Here is a 6,034-nt window from a genome sequence, read left to right as displayed (position 1 = left end):
ACAAAGAAGCAGTTGTAATAATTTGAGCCAAAACTATCATTAATTGTGTTTCAGTAGTTAATATATTTCCAGACTCTATCTGAATGAATTGTGTCGGAGTTGCATTCATACTGTGGGCCCTTGGTATTCACTGAGGTTTGGTTTCAGGACCCTCCTTGGAAACCAAAATCCATGTATACACAAGTTCCATTAAATACAATGGTGAAATAAAATAGGTAAAGGTAAAGGTAGTCCCCTGACATTAAGTCCAGTCATGTCTGACTCTGGGGTGTGGTGCTCATCTCCATTTCTAAGCCGAAGAGCCAGCGTTGTCTGTAGACACCTCCAAGGTCATGTGGCCGGCATGACTGCATGGAGCGCCGTTACCTTCCCGCTGGAGCGGTACCTATTGAGCTACTCACATTTGCATGTTTTCGAACTGCTAGGTTGGCAGAAGCTAGGGCTGACAGCGGAAGCTCATGCCGCTCCCCGGAATCGAACCTGCGACCTTTCGATCAACAAGCTCAGCAGCTCAGTGCTTTAACCCACTGCGCCACTGGGGGCCCAAAATATAAAATAGTGCCCCTTAAATAAAATAGTAATGTCAAGCATTGCTTTTTGGATCTTTAGGAAATATTTTCAAGTCGTAAATGCAGAATCTATGGACATGACTGTATGAATACATCCATCCTCCCTCCCTCCCTCCCTCCCTCCCTCCCTCTCTCTCTCTCTATATATATGCCCCCTATTTTGCTTTCTATAAAGGAGACTCCAAGAGCACAGCATTCTGTATATGGATGGAGATGTACCGAATGCTGTCATAGTTTGACAATCTCCATGTTTTCTCCAGTACAGCAGGGATAGGAAACTGTGGCCTTCCAGAAGTTCAGTTCAATAGTTCCAGTCTGTAATGTAACAAATGGGGAGAGATAATCAAAGGACCTGAAATCAAACAACACTTTCACATCTCCCTGTCATCTTATCCAATACCTGAAGCATAGAAAAGAATATGAATGGATTTGCCACCAAAATAATCTCCTACTTACCTCCAGTCCCAAAATACTGACCAAATAGTTGGACTTACATTGATTCTGGAAAACAGTCATAATTGAATCACTTTCTAATGCTAGGAAGTGAATTGCAAGGCTGTATGTGCAAAGCCCTCTTTATAAGGGCTTTGTTTAGCATACTTTATGGCAACACTTCTAAAACTGTGAGTCATGATCCCTTAATGTGGGGCTCACAAAGAATGTGTAGCTTGCCACCTTGTGGCTGTTTTAAACATTTGCATTAATCTGTCAGTAACACCAGGCAGCAAATGCTTTAGCTGTATTTCATAAAAAAAGGAAAATCAGCCTGCTTTGTTTAGCAAATCATGCAAAGACTGATTTTGCTTGATGGTTATTTGTTTAGTTCAGAACTACTTCCCTTCAAATTTTGACATCCCTGGCTAGAGGAGTTCCTTTCGTAGTGGGGAAAAGGAACAGCTGTGGTTGGTAAATTCAAAGTCCAAGTCTGTTTAAAGATCCACCAGGGGTGTGAATCCAGGTATGTAATGATGTCAAATTCAAATAGTCCCATGATTAAATCAATGTCCAGTCCAGGTAAATACAAAGAGGTAGTCCAGAAAAACACAAACAGGTGATTGGGATTACTTGATGAAATAGTGGTCTGGTCTTGCTCACAGCAGGTTCACTGATGCATATCTGAAAATGGCTCCAATCTCATCAATGGAAGCCAGGGGGTTAGCGGATTTGTCAATGGAGATTTGGTTCACATAAACACAACAGATTGTATCAATGACACTAGGATGCCTCCAGGCTAGTATACATTAGCTGGCTTTAACTAGCTAATGCATGTGATAGCTTTACATATTTGCAGTTCCAGGCACATTTCAAGGATTGATTTCATTTAATATAATTTATACAATCTCATAAAGGTGAATTTCATAAACAAGGGAAGATGTAGCTGGCCAGACTTTTCAGGAATTGAGAAGTGGTCTTTCAACATTGTGAAGTTGATTGAAAAGAAAAAGAAAATAAATTCAATTTTAATTAATCTCTGTCTGTTCATATTTAATTATGAGGTGGGTAAATTTCTCAATATCAGTGGTATGACTAAAAACCTGCTCCAGCAGCATTAGAATGAATGTAGTTAAGACACCACTTTAGCTGCCATAGCTCAGTACTCTGTATTTCTGCCTTTTGTAATTGAGGCACCAGCATTTTTAGTAGACAAGGCTGAAGACCTTGTAAAATTACAACTCCCAGGATTTCATAGCATTGAATTATAGCAGGTAAAGTGGTGTCAAATTGCAGCAATTCTACAATTTAGATGCACTCTTGGACTTTGTGGGAATGGAGACTGGTGTCACCTGCAAGTTTTTACTTCTTCTTTAATCCTGGCTACTTAAAATTTAATACAAGGGTGGTAACTGGGCAACCTTTAGACCAGTGGTTCTCAACCTGTGGGTCCCCAGATGTTTTGGCCTTCAACTCTCAGAAATCCTAACAGCCGGTAAACTGGCTGAGATTTCTGGGAGTTGTAGGCCAAAACACCTGGGGACCCACAGGGTGAGAACCACTGCTTTAGACGTTATTAGGCCTTAACTCTAAGCAGCTCTAGTCAGCATATCTCACTATGTGGAATACTGAAAGTTGCAGTCCAACATCACTTGGAGGGCCATCCTTGTTTTAAAGGAGAAGTTTGAGGGGCTGGTTACCTTTTCCTTGCCAGCTCTTTCTCTACTTGATATCCCTAACCCAATTTGCATTTCTTCCCATGTGGGAAAGACAGAGGGATCAGAATGAGGGGAGATTGAGTGATTCTTACTGCCAAATGGAGACTTTGATTAGCCTATCCTAGAATAGCTTCTTCAGTCTTGTGTAGACAATGACTAACAGTAGAGAACAGTTTTCCAATTGTATTTTCAGCAAAATGTCTCTGCCATTAAGAGTTCATGGCATACTTTAGAGACTGTCCTGAAACATTACCACTGCTATAAGGAATATTAAGAACTGAAAGACTGCATTATTCTTTCTTGAACTCCTGTAAGTGATCAGCTTGCACTCTAAAGCACAAGCTGTTCTCAGGCTTATCTAACTTTCCTGCTCAACAGATCCATAAAAATATTATTGGCAGCTGCTTTTGGCAACCATCCAACCTCATATTGCATCAATATATGTACTAGTTGTCTTTCCTCAAAGTTCACCTAAGACTGAGATATTTCTGCAAACGATTGCTGTTTTTTTAAAAGGTTTAAGCAACAGAGTTTCAGAGCCAGGTAGGCCTGCAGTCCGCTGAGTCCCCTGGATTTCTGACCAAAATCAAAGATGACTTGCTTTTTTGGAAGCCACTAGAACTGAGATCAATCTTTTAAATAAGTTATAGTGGCCCTTCCAAGCATTGTTTAACACGAAGAAATGTCATTTTTTCAAAAGTTGGAGAAAACTTCTGGCCAGGAGGATGACATACTTTTGATATACTTAAGAAAGTGGAATGACATACTTTTGGCAGTCTACACAAATTGGCCAAAGACAACCAAAATTGATTATGCAATAATAAGAAACTGAGCAACTAATGATTTGTTTTCCTTTTGTGACATTTAAAACTTATGAGCTGAGTTCACTTCACCCTGCCTGATGACTATCTGTGGATAGGATAGCACTGCTTACAAAGTAGCAGAGATGGGCTGGATTTAGATAAATAGGTCTTAACTAAATACAGCACAATGCAACCACTGTGATGAGATCCAGCTTGCAAATAACTGCTGCCTAAAAACAGGGGCAAGAAGAGGCTTCAAAACTTCTGCTACAACATAGCAGACTACAGCACTTCTCTGCAAAAAGATCTGCTATCAGGAAAATTGATGATAAAAACTTGGCTGTGGGGCCAAGCTTTTGGGACAGGGTAATAAAGCAGCAATAGGAAAGGTTAACAGGCCAATTAGATTTGACGCAGATGACCAAGACGGTTTGAAATTGTGTGTTTTAATATTGAGATAAATGTTTTTAATGTTTATGTATGCATATATGAATTCTTGTCCTGGCATTGAATGTTTGGCGTATATATGCTGTGCTCCGCCCTGAGTCCCCTTCAGGGTGAGAAGGGTGGAATATAAATGTTTTAAATAAATAAATAATAAAATTCTGTTAGAACTCCATGTAAATAATGCCCCTTTTATCAGATAATTTACTTTTCAGGTTGTATCTTCTTACTACACGATTGCTGTAAAGTCAAGAAATATATGGCAGCGTGGACTCAGATAACCCAGTTCAAAGCAGATATTGTGCGATTTTCTGCCATGATATGCTGTGATATCATGTGATTGAGTGAAGAGTAGAGACATCACTCTGGCAACGAAGATCCACATGGTTAAAGCAATGGTATTCCCCATAGTCACCTAAGGATGTAAGAGCTGGACCGTAGGGAAGGCTGAGTGAAGGAAGATAGATGCTTTTGAACTGTGGTGCTGGAGGAAAGTTCTGAGAATGCCTTGGACAGCGAGAAGATCCAACCAGTCCATACTTCAGGAAATAAATTCCGACTGGTCATTGGAGGGAATGATATTAGAGGGCAAGATGAAATACTTTGGCCACATCATGAGAAGATAGGAAAGCTTAGAGGAGACAGTGATGCTGGGGAAAAAGGAAGGAAAAAGGAAGAGGGGCCCACCAAGGGCAAGATGGATGGATGGGATCCTTGAAGTGACTGGATTGATTCTGAAGGATTTGGGGGAGGTGACGGCCGATAGGGAGGTCTGGTGTGGGCTGGTCCATGAGGTCACGAAGAGCCAGAAGCAACTTTTTTTTTGTCGTGTCAGGAGAGACTTGAGAAACTGCAAGTTGTTTCTGCTGTGAGAGAATTGGCCGTCTGCAAGGATGTTGCTCAGGGGACGCCTGGATGATTTGATGTTTTATCATCCTTGTGGGAGGCTTCTCTCATGTCCCCACATGAGGAGCTGGAACTGGTAGAGGGAGCTCATACGCCTCTCCCTGGATTCGAACCTGCAACCTGTCGGTCTTCAGTCCTGCCGGCACAGGAGTTTAACCCACTGCGCCCCTGGGGGCTCCAGCGACTGAATGAACAACAACAATGCTGTGATATAGGGCCAACGAGCGGCGGCTAGATTACTCACCGGAGCGTCATACAGGGAGCATACCACCCCTGTTATGTCAGCTCCACTGGCTGCCGATCCAGTTCCGAGCACAATTCAAAGTGCTGGTTTTGACCTACAAAACCCTTTACGGCTCCGGTCCAGCGTATCTGTCCGAACGTATCTCCTTCTACGTCCCACCTCGGAGTTTAAGATATGCTGAGGGGGCCCTGCTCTCGGCCCCACCTTTATCACAAGCGAGACTGGTGGGGACGAGGGACAGGGCCTTCTCGGTGGTGGCCCCTCGCCTGTGGAATGCGCTCCCCGGGGAAATTAGGACATCAACATCCCTCCTCTCCTTCAGAAGGAAGCTAAAGACCTAGATGTAGGACTAGGCCTTCGGGTAAGCTGGCAGATGGACAAAGACAACCAATAATGACCAGAGTACGAAAGGACAATGACGATGCTAAATGGTTTACAGACTTGGATTTGGTGAACAATGACCACAAGATGTTTTTATTGCTGCTAGTATACTGTTTGACTGTTTTAATTAGTTATAACTGTGGTATTATATGGTACATTTGTATATTGTATTGTATTTTGTACTTGTTAAGCATCGAATTGTGCCTTTTGTAAGCCGCCCTGAGTCCCCCCTAGGGGGTTGAGAAGGGCGGGGTAGAAGCACCCCAAATAAAATAAATAATAATAAATGTGTGGAAGGGCCCTTATCCTCAGTTTCAATTATTCACTAAGCCAGGCCAGGAGTGAGGGCCCTTCCACAAAGCCTTATATCCCAGAATATCAAGACAGAAAATCCCACATTATTTGAGTGTGGACTCAGATAACTCAGATATTTTGGAATTTTCTGTCTTGATATTCTGGGATAGAGGGTTGTGTGTAACCTTGGTAACATTCCTGCTCCCCGCTCCAAATACTTTCTCTGCCCGCTACCAAGATGGC

This window comes from Anolis sagrei, chromosome 2 (genome assembly GCF_037176765.1).
Source record: "Anolis sagrei isolate rAnoSag1 chromosome 2, rAnoSag1.mat, whole genome shotgun sequence".
NCBI lineage: Eukaryota > Metazoa > Chordata > Lepidosauria > Squamata > Dactyloidae > Anolis > Anolis sagrei.
This window is presented reverse-complemented; position numbering follows the sequence as displayed.